At 38.0% G+C, this 14,756-nt stretch overlaps 1 non-coding gene across 1 annotated transcript; it reads left to right on the top strand.

The window, feature by feature from the left end:
- The first annotated feature begins 1,016 nt into the window (after positions 1-1,016).
- On the top strand, positions 1,017-1,124 carry LOC112752295 (small nucleolar RNA R71). The gene has a single exon (XR_003176739.1). It is a non-coding gene; the product is annotated as a small nucleolar RNA R71 (small nucleolar RNA).
- Positions 1,125-14,756: the final 13,632 nt, after the last annotated feature.

The raw sequence follows: 14,756 nt of genomic DNA, 5'->3' as shown, positions 1-14,756 counted from the left end.
GCATTCAACTTCATGATTGCACCAAGGAACTTGGCAACTTGTTCTTTAGTGACATCCTAATTCTCTTCAGAAGAAGAATACTCATCAGAGCTCATGAAGGGCGTAAGAAGGTTCAATGGAATCTCTATGGTCTCTAGATGAGCCCCAGAGTCCTTTGGTTCCTCAGAGGGAAACTCCTTATTGATCACTGGACGTCCCAGGAGGTCTTCCTTCTTGGGATTCACGTCCTTCTCCTCTCTTGTGGGTTTGGCCATGATGGTTAATTCAATGGCCTTGCACTCTCCTTTTGGATTCTCTTCTGTATTGCTTGGGAGAGTACTAGGAGGGGTTTCAATGATTCTTTTACTCAGCTGGCCCACTTGTGCTTCCAAATTTCTAATGGAGGACCTTGTTTCATTCATGAAACTCATAGTGGCCTTAGATAGATCAGAGACTAAGTTTGCTAAATTAGAGTTATTTTGTTCAGAGTTCTCTATCTGTTGCTGAGTGGATGATGGAAAAGGCTTGCTATTGCTAAACCTGTTTCTTCCACCATTATTAAAGCCTTGTTGAGGATTTTGTTGATCCTTCCATGAGAGATTTGGGTGATTTCTCCATGAGGGATTATAGGTGTTTCCATATGGTTCACCCATGTAATTCACCTCTACTATTGTAGGGTTTTCAGGATCATAAGCTTCTTCTTCAGCAGATGCCTCTTGAGTACTGTTGGATGCAGCTTGCATTCCATTCAGACTCTGAGAAATCATATTGACTTGCTGAGTCAATATTTTATTCTGAGCCAATATGGCATTCAGAGTATCAATTTCAAGAACTCCCTTCTTCTGAGGCGTCCCATTACTCACAGGATTCCTCTCAGAAGTGTACATGAACTGGTTATTAGCAACCATGTCAATGAGTTCTTGAGCTTCTGCAGGCATTTTCTTTAGGTGAATGGATCCACCTGTAGAAGTATCCAATGACATCTTAGCTAATTCAGACAGACCATCATAGAATATATCCAGGATGGTCCATTCTGAAAGCATGTCAGAAGGACACTTTTTGGTTAGTTGCTTGTATCTCTCCCAAGCTTCATAGAGGGATTCACCTTCTTTCTGTCCGAAGGTTTGAACATCTACTCTAAGCTTACTCAGCTTTTGAGGAGGAAAGAACTTGGCTAATAAAGTCGTGACCAGCTTATCCCAAGAGTTCAGGCTATCTTTGGGTTGAGAGTCCAACCACACTCTAGCTCTGTCTCTTACAGCAAACGGGAAAAGCATGAGCCTGTAGACTTCAGGATCTACTCCATTAGTCTTAACAGTATCACAGATCTGCAAGAATTCAGTTAAGAACTGAAAAGGATCTTCAGATGGAAGTCCATGAAACTTGCAGTTTTGTTGCATCAGAGAAACTAATTGAGTTTTCAGCTCAAAATTGTTTGCTCCAATGGTAGGGATGGAGATGCTTCTTCCATGTAAATTGGAATTAGGTGCAGTAAAGTTACCAAGCATCCTCCTAGCATTATTATTATTTTCGGCTGCCATCTCCTCTTCCTGTTTGAAAATTTCTGTAAGGTTATCTTTGGATTGTTGTATTTTAGCTTCTCTTAGTTTCTTCTTCAGAGTCCTTTCAGGTTCAGGGTCTGCTTCAACAAGAATGTTCTTGTCTTTGCTCCTGCTCATATGAAAAAGAGGGAACAGAAAAATAATAATAATAGGGATCCTTTTTACCCAGGTATAGAGGTTCCCCTGTGTGAGTAGAAGAAGAAAAGAATGTAATGTAAAGAAGGGAAGAAGAGAAAATTCGAACATAGATGGAAGAGGGGGTTCGAATTTGGGTGAGATGAAGTGTTAGTAGATGAATAAATAAATAGAAGGAGATGAGAGAGAAAGAGGATTTTTGAAAATAAAATTTTGAAAAGGGGTTAGTGATTTTCAAAAATTAGGAAAAAATTAAAATTAAAATTAAAAATTGAAACAATTAATTAATTAAAAAGAATTTTTAAAAAAAAGGGAAGAGATTTTCGAAAATTAGAGAGAGAGAGTTAGTTAGGTAGTTTTGAAAAAGATAAGAAACAAACAAAAAGTCAATTAGTTAGTTGAAAAAGATTTGAAAATCAATTTTGAAAAGATAAGAAGATAAGAAGTTAGAAAAGATATTTGAAAATTAAATTTTTGAAAAAGATAAGATTTTAAAAAAAAAGATATGATAGGAAGATATGATTAGAATTAGTTTTAAAAAAGATTTGATTTTTAAAATCATAATTAATGACTTGACTCACAAGAAATCACAAGATATGATTCTAGAATTTAAAGTTTGAATCTTTCTTAACAAATAAGTAACAAACTCAAAAATTTTGAATCAAAACATTAATTGATGATGTGATTTTCGAAAATATGATATAAAATTAAGAAAAAGATTTTTGAAAAATATTTTTAAAATTTTTGAAAATAAATAAGAAAAATAAAAAAGATTTGATTTTTGAAAATGATTTTGAAAAAGATAAGATTTTCAAATTGAAAATTTGATTTGACTCATAAGAAACAATTGAATTTTTAAAAACTTTTGAAAAAGTCAATCCAAATTTTCGAAATTTATGAGAGAAAAAGGGTAAGATATTTTTTTATTATTTTTGAATTTTTAATGATGAAAGAGAAAAACATGAAAAATGATGCAGTGCATGAAAATTTTGGATCAAAGCATGTGATGAATGCAAGAACACTATGAATGTCAAGATGAACACCAAGAACACTTTGAAGATCAAGATGAACATCAAGACTTATTTTTGAAAAATTTTCAAGAAAAGAAAACATGCAAGACACCAAACTTAGAAATTTTTCATGTATAGACACTATGAATGCAAGAATGCATATGAAAAACAAGAAAAGACACAAAACAAGAAAATATGAAGATCAAACAAGAAGACTGGCCAAGAACAACTTGAAGATCATGAAGAACACTATGAATGCATGAATTTTTGAAAAATGCATACAAAATTTTAGAAAAAATGCAATTGACACCAAACTTAAAAATTGACACAAGACTCAAACAAGAAACACAAAATATTTTTGATTTTTATGATTTTATGATTTTTTTAGATTTTTTCAAAAATTAGTGTGAAAAAGAAAAATAAGGATTCCAAAATTTTTAATATGAATTCTAGGAATCTTGCACTCTTAGTCTAAAGCTCCAATCTGAGGGTTAGACATGGCTTAATAGCCAGCCAAGCTTTAGAAGATACAAATCAGGCATACAACAGCTGAAACTTCATCCAACTTCATATACTTATAAGTGGAAGCCTCAGTCCAAAAGAATTAGACATGGCTTTACAGCCAGCCAAGCTTCTATATGCTTCATGAAACACTAGAATTCATTCTTAAAAATTTTGAATAATTTTCGAAAACAAAAGGAAAATTTTTTTGAAAGATTTTTTTTTTTTGAAAAATTTTTGAAAATAAAACAAAAAGAAAATTACCTAATCTGAGCAACAAAATGAACCGTCAGTTGTCCAAACACGAACAATCCCCGGCAACGGCGCCAAAAACTTGGTGCACGAAATTGTGATCCCTGAGGTTGTAAAATTTGTTGTTCGTTCTCTCCCTGGCAATGGCGCCAATAACTGGTGCATAATACCATGGTCCAAATATAACTTCACAACTTCGCACAACTAACCAGCAAGTGCACTGGGTCGTCCAAGTAATAAAACCTTACGTGAGTAAGGGTCGATCCCACGGAGATGTCGGTATGAAGCAAGCTATGGTCACCTTGTTAATCTCAGTCAGGCGGATATCAAATGGTTATGGAGTTTTCGAAAATAAATAATAAATAAATAGAAAATAAAGATAGAAACGCTTATGTAATTCATTGGTAGAAATTTCAGATAAGCGTATAGAGATACTTTCGTTCTTCTGAACTTCTGCTTTCTTGCTGTCTTCGTCCAATCAGTCCTACTCCTTTCCATGGCAAGCTTTCTATAACGGCATCACCGTTGTCAATGGCTACATCCCATCCTCTTGTGAAAAAGGTCCAAATGCTCTGTCATGGCACGGCAAATCATATGAGGTTCTCGATCATACTGGAATAGGATTTACCCTCCTTTTGCGTCTGTCACTATGCCCAGCACTCGCGAGTTTGAAGTTCGTCACAGTCATTCAATCTCTGAATCCTACTCGGAATACCACAGACAAGGTTTAGACTTTCCGGACTCTCATGAATGCCGCCATCAATCTAGCTTATACCACGAAGATTCTGATTAAGAGATCCAAGAGATATTCATTCAATCTAAGGTGGAACGAAAGTGGTTGTCAGGCACGCGTTCGTAGGGGAATGATGATGATTGTCACGTTCATCACATTCATGTTGAAGTACGAATGAATATCTTAGAAGCAGAATAAGTTGAATTGAATAAAAAACAGTAGTACTTTGTATTAATTCATGAGGAACAGCAGAGCTCCACACCTTAATCTATGGAGTGTAGAAACTCTACCATTGAAAAATATATAAGTGAAAGGTTCAGGCATGGCCGAATGGCCAGCCCCCAAACGTGATCAGTATGATTCAAAGATGAACTAAAAATCATAAGATGTCTAAAAGAGTAGTAAAAAGTTCTATTTATACTAAACTAGTTACTAGGGTTTACAAAAGTAAGTAATTGATGCACAAATCTACTTCCGGGGCCCACTTGGTGTGTGCTTGGGCTGAGCTTGAAGTTTACACGTGCAGAGGCTTCTTCTGGAGTTGAACGCCAAGTTGTAACGTGTTTTTGGCGTTCAACTCTGGTTCGTGACGTGTTTCTGGCGTTTAACTCCAGACTGCAGCGTAGAACTGGCGTTCAACGCCCTTTCGCGTCATCTAAACGCGGCCAAAGTATAAACTATTACATATTGTTGGAAAGCCCTGGATGTCTACTTTCCAACGCAATTAGAAGCGCGCCATTTTGAGTTCTGTAGCTCCAGAAAATCCACTTTGAGTGCAGGGAGGTCAGAATCCAACAGCATCAGCAGTCCTTCTTCAACCTCTGAATCTGATTTTTGCTCAAGTCCCTCAATTTCAGCCAGAAAATACCTGAAATCACAGAAAAACACATAAACTCATAGTAAAGTCCAGAAATATGAATTTAACATAAAAACTAATAAAAACATCCCTAAAAGTAACTAGATCCTACTAAAAACATACTAAAAACAATGCCAAAAAGCGTATAAATTATCCGCTCATCAGCGTTCAACACCCACTAAAGACTTTCCTATTAAAGAACTGAAGGCCACTAATTCTCATGAGGATACCATAGAAGTTCCATTTAATGCCTTGTTGTGAATCATGGATTATGAGGATCACTCCTCCTCTGATGAGGAAGAGAAAACTAGGGAAAAGCAAGTTGCTCGGTACCTAAGAGTCCTCATGAAGCTAAATACCAAGTTATTTGGAGCAGAGACATTAGAGGAAGAACTTCCAATGCTCACCAAGGAACTCAATGCCTTGGTTCAACAGAAACTACCTCAGAAGCTGCCGGATCCCGGGCGCTTCCTAATTTCTTGCACCATATGCACCATTACCTTTGAGAAGGCTCTGTGTGACTTAGGGTCAAGTATAAACCTCATGCCACTCTCTGTAATGGAGAGGCTAGGAATCTTTGAGGTACAAGCTACAAGAATCTCATTAGAGATGGCAGACAAGTCAATAAAAAAGGCTTATGGTCTAGTAGAGAATGTCTTAGTAAAGGTTGAAAACCTTTACATCCCTGTAGATTTTATAATCTTGGATACTGAGGAGGAAGAGGATGAATCCATCATCCTTGGAAGACCCTTCCTGGCTACTGCCAATGCCATTATTGATGTAGCAAAGGGAGAGCTGATTCTACAGTTATGGGAGAACCACATCTTGTTCAAGATGCCTTGCCCTAACTCTCCTCTGACAAAAGAGAGACAATTGTGCAACAGTTAGTATTCCAACCCTCTCTCTTAGTGCAAAGCTATACAGAGCCCCCAGATACCAATTCTAAGTTTAGTGTTGGGCAGCCATCATCAAGCGCTGAGAATAAAGGTACTAAGAAGAAAGTACCTAAAGGCTGGAGGGACAAAAATATCCCTACTGAAGGCCCCTCACCTGGCATGAGAGTTGTCTTCACTGACAACCCAGCCGTTCTATACACAGTGAACAAGATCCTATCTCTAGAGGATGTGGAGCTCATCCATGAGAGCATAGGCAAGAAGTTCACTGTAAGGGGCAAAATTCTAAGCCCCTATCCATCTTCGTAAGGAGCTAACCATCAAGCTAGTGACGTTAAAGAAGCGTTTGTTGGGAGGCAACCCATCAATAATTAAAGTTTTCTTATTTTTCTTTAAGTTAATTTATTATATCAGTATTTCATATTTGTTTCTTTAAGTTTGTGATCATGTGTAGTAGTTAGAACAGAAACAGAAACAGTCAAAGTTGGAAACAGAACACCCTGGAGCAGGTACCTTGCTGGCGTTGAATGCCAGACAAGGGGGCCAGAGTGGGCGTTTAACGCCCATGAGAAGCAGCATTGTTGGCGTTGAATGCCATCCAGGGAGCATGAAGTTGGCGTTGAACGCTAGCCAGGGGGTAGAGACCTGGCATTGAACGCCAGAAAAAAACCCCCTAATAGGCGTTTAACGCCCTAAAAGGAGCACATAGCTGGCGTTGAATGCCATCCAGGAGCAGAAGCTGAGCATTCAACGCCCACAATGGGGTACGGAATTTGAATTCCCTAGCCGCTTAGGATTAGTGGGTCCCACAGAATCTCCACATACCCCCACTTTCTTCTCTCTTCTACTTTTACTCTTCTACACACACACTTTCCTATAAACCCTCAACCAATCACATCCATATCTCTTCCCAAGACCATCATAACTCCCACCAACCCCCCACCCACTTCAAATTCAAAATTTTCCACCCAATTTCCGCCCATTCATTCGAACCCTACCCCCATCCCACCCTTATTTTAACTCTTCAACACACACTTCATACACACAAGCCCACTTGGCCGAATCCTCCTCTCCGCCTTTCTCTACCAAATCTCTTCTTCTTCTACTCTTTTTTTCATATTTTTCTAGAAGACGAGTAAAGCTTTTAATTTAGTGTTGGAAAATCCTTGCTTTTTTTCTTTTCATTTACACTTATGGCACCCAAAGTCAGAGAATCCTCTAGAAAGAGGAAAGGGCAAGCAGTCGCTTCTACCTCCGAACCTTGGGAGATGGAGAGATTCATAACCAAAGCTCATCAAGACCACTTCTATAGAGTGTGGCAAAGAAAAGGATGATTCCTGAAGTCCCCTTTAGGCTAAAAAAGAATCCGTACCTGAAGATCGGACGAGAAATCTGAAGGAGAGGTTGGGAAGTCCTAACCAATCCTATCTCGGAAGTTGGAATCTTGATGGTGCAATAGTTATATGCTAATGCATGGGTCACTAAAAACCATGACACTAGTATGAACCCACGTCCCAAAAATACAAGCACCATGGTCCAAGGGCGACCCTTGGATTTCAGCCGAGAGAGTGTAAGGTTGGCGCTCCATTTGCCAATGATGCAAGGAGATCCACATCCTTACACCAGAAGTGTCAATTTTGACCAGAGGCTGGACCATGTCCTTTTAGACATTTGTGTGGAAGGAGTTCCGTGGAAGAGGAATACTCAAGGCAAGCCTGTCTAACTAAGAATGCTTGACCTCAAGTCCGTAGCTAAATGATGGTTAGAATTTATCCAATGCTCTGTCATCCCTACTAGCAATCGGTTAGAAGTGACCATTGATAGAGCCATCATGATTCATTGCATCATTATTGGGAGTGTGGTGGAGGTACATGAGGTAATAGCTCAAGAATTGTACAAGAAAGCTGAAAAGCCTTCCACCTTAGCAAGGTTGGCTTTCCCCACCATATATGTCACTTATGTAATTCAGCTGGAATTGTTATAGAAGGAGAAATTTCTATTAAGGAGGACAAGCCCATCATTAAATGAAGGATGGAGCAAACTAGAGAGCCTACACATGCACCTCAACAAGAGCATGTGGAGCAGCCTCAACAAGAAATCCCTGAGATGCCTCAAGGGATGCATTTTCCTCCCCAAGGCTATTGGGACCAATTGCATACTTCTCTTGGAGAATTGAGCTCCAACATGGACCAGCTGAGGATGGAACATCAAGAGCACTCCACCATCCTCAATGAAATAAGAGAAGATCAAAGAGCCATGAGGGAAGAACAACAAAAGTAAGGGCATGACATAGAAGAGATCAAGCAGTCCATTGGCTTCTCTAGAGGGAGTAAGAGTATGATTCTCTACTACATGGTAGCTACAACATGTGAGGGAGAAATCATTATAAGCAAAAGGCATATCAACTGATACTTTATGCAAGAGTAAAGTTAAAGTATGAAGAGTGTGTTGAGCATCAAGTTCAAATGAGAAGAAGTGGGTCATGAAAGACAAGATGAGGTCATATCAATGCACAAAGACACAAAAGTCATACAAGATGAAGCATTGAGTTAAAAGTTTCATCACCCAACAATATCAAACAAGTCAAGAAGCACCAAAATAATGTAAGAAAGTCTCAACAATTGAGTGAGAGAATTCAACACCATTATTAAAATGAGAAATTTAGAAAATAAAATGAGAACAAATAGAATTAAAATGCAAAGAATAAAAGTATGCAAATGTAATAGACAAAAGGAAATGGAAGAAGAGAAAAAAATTTTTTATTTATATTTTTAATTTTTTTAGTATTTTATTTATTTATTTATTTATTATATTTTTTTTTATTATTAAAAAAAAATTTTCTTTTTTTTTATTTATATTAAAAGAGAAAAGAAAATAAATCTTTCAAGAGAGGAAGAAGAAAAAAAAATGAGAAAGAAAGAAGAAGAGAAGAGGAAAGAAGGAGAAAGGAGGAAGGAGAAAAGCAGGGTGCAAATCCGCGCGCGCGCGCACAGCGCGCTCACGCGTGGATGCAGCAGGGACGATCCGCGCGCGCGCGCACAGCGCGCTTACGCGTGGATGAGCTTGTGCTCTCAGCACAATGCTGGCACAAAGCGCGCACAACTCTCTGGTTTTTGTACTGGAAGTTGCAGAAGTGCAATCCGCGCGCGCGCACAGCGTGCTAGCGCGCCGATGCCCTTTTTTTTTTCTTTTTTTTTTTTTTTGCCCAAAAAATAGAAAAAATGCCCAAGAGCTCCCTATAATGTCCAAAACTCTTCTTTATTCAATCAAATATCAAACAATTCACAAAAATGCAATTTGATTTTAGGATTTATTCATCTACTACTAATGAATACAACATACTAACAACCAATCTTTACAAACAAATCAATATGAAATGAAAATCTACCTACAATGGCAACTCAAATCACTTATTAAACAAAACTAAAAGAGGATGGAAAGAGTTTACCATGGTGGGGTGTCTCCCACCTAGCACTTTTAGTTTAAGTCCTTAAGTTGGACATTTTGAGGAGCTTATTGTCATGGTGGCTTATGTTTGTACTCATCCTTGAATCTCCAAGGATCTTTGCCTCTCAATTGGTTGACAGAATATCCAACCGTCTTCACCAAGATTGGGCAAAGTTCAACCCAAGATATGAGTCCCCATAGTTGGTCTTCATTCAGCGAGCCGGGGTCCCATATCTTATCTTCGCACCCCTCTTCAATTTGATCTTCATACTTTTTCTTTCCGGGTGGTTGACATATAGAATTCTCTTTAGCACACCTAGCCTTCCGTCGAGACCCATGCAAAGTGGTATTCTTCCAATCATCGTTCCTATACCTTGAAGCTTTGACCTTAATGAGCCTAATTCCCAACTCGCAACCACTACACAACTCATTCTTGCTTTTAATTCCACAAAGAGCTCTAAGTTGTCCATCCGTTTCAATCAAACCATATTCAAGCGAGAAAGTAAAGCTTATGGATAAGAATTTTACCCACTTGAATGTTGTGTTGGATGGTGACTCGGGAAGGGAGACCTCCCCACACTTAGACAATGCAAGGTCTACTTCCTTGTGCTCTTCTTTGTGTATTTCCACCTCTTTGCGAGCTTCCTTGATTTCAACCTTTCCCCTTTTATCACATAGCTTGGTGTTGTCTTCAAGAACTTTGATTTCTTGCCTAATGGGAGGTGGTTCAATTTTGGATAGAAATTCATTGATGAATAGATCCATTTCTTGGTCAACCTCTTCATATTCTTCAATTTCGATATACACCATGCCAACGTTTTCCTCTTGGTAGCTCTCTTTCTCATTGCTCACCAAGGGTATGGGAGGTTGTGCACACTCTTTTATACTTTCAACTCCATGTCCAATGGGAGAGGATTCCATTGTAGAGAGAAATGCATCCATGATTGAATCCATCTCTTGATAAGCCTCTTCCAAGTCTCCAACGATGATATGCCTTGGGGGTTGCGCACCTTCTTCAACTTCAATATCAAGCTCCTTGGAAGAGTGCTCCATGAGACTACATTCCCTTGGACTTTCAACATCTCCTAAATCTTCACCCACTTCTTCCTTTTCTTCAATGATTATAGGTTCCTCTAGTTGCTCCAATACAAAATTTGACTCCTCTTTCTCCACCGAATTTTCCAATTTCTCCTTCATACTTTGCTCTTCTTTTGACTTTTCACATGTGGTCACGGAAGTACCTTGAGTATTCAAGCATTGGTGGGCTAAAGTGTGCACCACCTTGGTCAAATTGGTCACAAACTCAAGTGTATCCCGCTTCATGGCTTCTTGTCCTTGGAGTAACAAAGTGAGAGGATCGTCTATTGGGGCTTGGGGTGAATAGGAAGGTTCATTATTTTGGAGGGAGGGTTCATGGTAGGAAGGTGGTTCTTCTTGGTAAAGGTATGGAGATGATGAGTATTGAGGTGGTTCTTGGGAGTAATCTTGATATGGTTGTGGTGATTCTAGAGGTTCTTGCTCATAATGGCCATAAAAATATGGTATGGATGATTGGTTATATGATGGATATGGATCATAGGGTGGTGCTTGGTGATGAAAGGCTTGTGAGAATGGTTAAGGTTCATGTTGAGGATGAGATTCATAGGCATATGATGGTGGTTGTTGAGTGTCACAAAAAGAATCATCATAGCCGCTAAGTTGGCATGCATTAGGATGGAAATTATACCTATAAGTATCCGGAGGTTGTTGCCAATAGGAGTGATCAATTCCTTGAGGCTCTTCCCATCTTTGTTGGTTCCATCCATGGTACATGTTGCCATTAAAGTCCACATTTCCTACAACGCACTTAGAACCAAACTCAAAGCCAAAGTGGTGAGAATTCATAATGAGAGAACAAAATAAAACTAACAAAAATTAAGAAACAACAAAAGATAAACCTATTCACAATATTCACATATGTACAATAACCAATAACACAACACCATTGCAAATCCCCGGCAACGGCGCCATTTTGATGAACAGATTTTTGACGGTTTAGAATTTCACAAATAAAATCTCGTTGAAGTATAGTCTCTAAACCAACAATAATCCTTTCATGCAAAAATTTGTTTGTCACAAGTACAAACCCCTAAAATCTATAAACCGAAGTATTTAAACCTCGGGTCGTCTCTCAAAGGACTTGCAGGGTAGTATTCTTGTTATTGGTTATGGACTTGTTTATTTTGGGGTTTTGGATGAGGAATGTGAATAGTAAATGGTAGGAAAACTTTATTCACAAAATGGTCTTGGCAAGGTTTGGTTGTCAAATGTCTTCATCATTATCACTAGCCACAAGTATGGTAGTTGCAAGGATTAATCCCACTTAGTCATCCTTAAATCGATTAACAAAGGAAAGTCAAGTGAGTTATATCAATCCTAGTCCATAAGTCCTAGCTTTCCACTAATTGGATTAATGAAGGCTAGAGTTAATGGCTATCAACTATCCATCAATTGGACACTAGTGACTCAAGAAATCCTAAGTTACCTTCTCAAGCCAAGAACATAAAATTCTAGTCTAACATTCTTCCAAGCATTTAATCAAACACTTGGAAGGCACAAAAGAAAAGTATAGTCAATCACAACAAGAATGAATTCTAACTACAATTGAATGTAAAGAATTAACAACAACAATCAAAGAAATCACAATTATCATGAATTACCTCAAATTGCATTATTGAAAGAAAATAGAGAGAACAAGAGTATCTCAATTACAAAACCTAGAAACAAAATAAGAGAAATTACAACAAGAGAATAGGGATAGAGAGAAGAACCAAAGTGTGGCAATCATCAATTGAAGGTAGAAGTAGAAGGAGACTTGAATTAAACCTAGAACTCTGAGATCCTAATCTAACCCTAATTCCTAATCCTAATTCTAGAGAGAAGGGAGAGCTTCTCTCTCTAACTCTAACAATTTCTAAAACTAAACTATGACTAATGATTAAAGTATATTGATCCCCCTTCAATCCTTGGCTTAAATAGCATCAGAAATGAGTTGGATTGGGCCCACAAGGCTTCTAAAATCGCTGGCCACGTGTTGCATTAAGTGAGTCATGTGCCACCAACGGCGCGTCCGCGTACTGTGCGCGTGCGCGCCTCTATGCACGATGCAACTATGGCAAATCTTATATCGTTTCGAAGCCCCGGATGTTAGCTTTCCAACCCAACTGGAACCGCATCATTTGGACCTCTGTAGCTCAAGTTATGGTCAATTAAGTGCGAAGAGGTCAGGCTTGACAGCTTTTTTGGTTCCATCATTTCTTCATGAGTTCTCAAACTTTACATGCTTTTTCTTCATTCTCTTAATCCAATCTTTGCCTCCTAAATCTGAAATCACTTAACAAACATATCAAGGCATCTAATAGAATCAAGGTGAATTAAATTTAGCTATCTTAAGTCCTAAAAAGCATGTTTTCACTCTTAAGCACAATTAAGGGAGAAGTTATAAAACCATGCTATTTCATTGAATAAATGTGGGTAAAAGTTGATAAAATCCCCAAAAATCAATACAAGATAAACCCTACAAATGGGGTTTGTCAGCAGTCGCCGTCACTAGGGTGGATCCGTTCCTTTTATCTCCTGTTTTGCTTATGTTATTTTTTTTGTTTTTCATGTATTTTATCTTAATGTCTGTTTCTAGTGCATGGTCATCTTTATTTTTTCTGTTTTCCATATATCTCTCACCTTGCTTAAAAGAAAATTTTAATTGAAAAATAAAAGTGAGATACTTGAATTTCGAGTTATATATTAAGAATAGTTCAATTATTTAATTTGGTAGCATTGCGTTTGCTTTCTGAATGTATGAATAAATAGTGCATATTTGATATTGGAGTAAAGAATGTTGGCTCTTGAAAGAATGATGATGAAAGTGAAGTGTTATTGGTAATCTGAAAAATCCAAAAAATTGATTCTTGAAGCAAGAAAAAGCAGCAAAAAGCAATAAAAGAAAAAAATATATGTATATGCAAAAAAAATAGAAAAAAAAAACAAGCAGAAAAAGAAAGAAAGAGAAAAAGCCAATAGCTCTTTAAACCAAAAGGCAAGAGCAAGGATCCAAGGCTTTGAGCATCAATGGTTATGAGGGCATAAAGAAACAATTTTGGCCTAAAAAGTTCAAATGAGTTGCTTCCCTAACCATATGCTTGTGGTGTGAAGGTGTCAAGTGACAAACTTGAGACTGAGAAGTTAAAGTCGTGATCCAAAAGAGTGTGCTTAAGAACTCTAGACACCACTAGCTGGGATTCTAGCAAAGGTGAATCACAATCCAAAAGGGTTCACCCAGTTAAGTGTCTGTGGCGTTTATGTATCCGGTGGTAATACTGGAAAACAAAGCGTTTAGGGTCACAACCAAGACTCAAAAGAAGCTGTGTTTAAGAATCAAAAAGAGCTTAACTAGGAGAATCAATAATATCATCTGGATTCTAAGTTCCTAAAGATGCCAATTATTCTTAGTTTCAAAGGAAAGTGAGATGCCAAAACTATTCAGAACCAAAACGCTACTAGTCCCGCTCATCTAATTGAAACTGAGCTTCATTGAGAATTCTGAGATTTATTGTATCCTTCTCTTCTTTTTTTATCCTACTTTGTTTTTGGTTACTTGGTGACAAGAAACAGTTTAAGTTTGGTGTTCTGATGAGCGGATATTTTATACGCTTTTTGGCATCATTTTCATATAGTTTTCATTATGTTTTGTTTAAATTTTATTATATTTTCATAGGTTTTAGTGCAAAATTCATATTTTTTTATTCTACTTTGAGTTTGGGTGTTTTATGATGATTTTTCAGGCATTTTCTGGCAAAAATTGAGGAGTTTTGCAAAGTCTCATTTAGAGACAGAGAAAAGACTGTAGATGCTGTCAGATTCTGACCTCCACGCACTCGAAGGGGTATTTCTAGAGCTACAGAAGTACAACTGGTGCGCTCTCAATGGCTTTGGAAAGCTTACATCCAGGGCTTTCCATAAATATATAATAGTTTATACTTTTCTTTGGAAATAAGGGCTCAAAACTGGCATTCAACGCTAGCCACCAGCATCACTCCTAGCGTCCAATGCCCAGAAGGAAGCAGCTGGCGTCCAACGCCCATTCAAGAGTCCAAAGCTGGCGTTGGACACCCAAAAGGGAGCATTAGCTCGTGGCTTCACTCAAGCTCAGCCCATACACTCACCAAGTGGGCCTAGAATGAGGATTTTCGCACTACAAGACTAGTTTATCTTATTTCTGTAATTCTTAGTTGCCAGATGGGTATATATAGACAAGAGCTCACCCTTATTAAGAGCTCTTGCCCACTCTACAGGTTTTACATTACCTTTCTGTACTATATGAGTCACTAATCTCCTAGGTTAAGGTTAAGA

Source organism: Arachis hypogaea, chromosome 15, assembly GCF_003086295.3.
Source record: "Arachis hypogaea cultivar Tifrunner chromosome 15, arahy.Tifrunner.gnm2.J5K5, whole genome shotgun sequence".
NCBI lineage: Eukaryota > Viridiplantae > Streptophyta > Magnoliopsida > Fabales > Fabaceae > Arachis > Arachis hypogaea.
The sequence above is the reverse complement of the archived record's forward strand: the minus strand, read 5'-3'. Positions and strand labels throughout refer to the sequence as shown.